Consider the following 364-nt stretch of genomic DNA (forward strand, 5'->3'; position numbering starts at 1 on the left):
TGAAGAAAAAAAATACCTAATCTAAGCAACAAGATGAACCGTCAGTTGTCCATACTCGAACAATCCCCGGCAACGGCGCCAAAAACTTGGTATGCGAAATTGCGATCACTACAACTTCGCACAACTAACCAGCAAGTGTACTGGGTCGTCCAAGTAATAAACCTTACGCGAGTAAGGGTCGATCCCACAGAGATTGTTGGTATGAAGCAAGCTATGGTCACCTTGTAAATCTTAGTCAGGCAAACTCAAATGGATACGGGTGATATACGAATAAAACATAAAGATAAAGATAAAGATAGAGATACTTATGCAATTCATTGGTGGGAATTTCAGATAAGCGTATGGAGATGCTGTGTTCCTTCCG

This window comes from Arachis duranensis, chromosome 3 (assembly GCF_000817695.3).
Source record: "Arachis duranensis cultivar V14167 chromosome 3, aradu.V14167.gnm2.J7QH, whole genome shotgun sequence".
In the NCBI taxonomy this organism is placed as follows: domain Eukaryota; kingdom Viridiplantae; phylum Streptophyta; class Magnoliopsida; order Fabales; family Fabaceae; genus Arachis; species Arachis duranensis.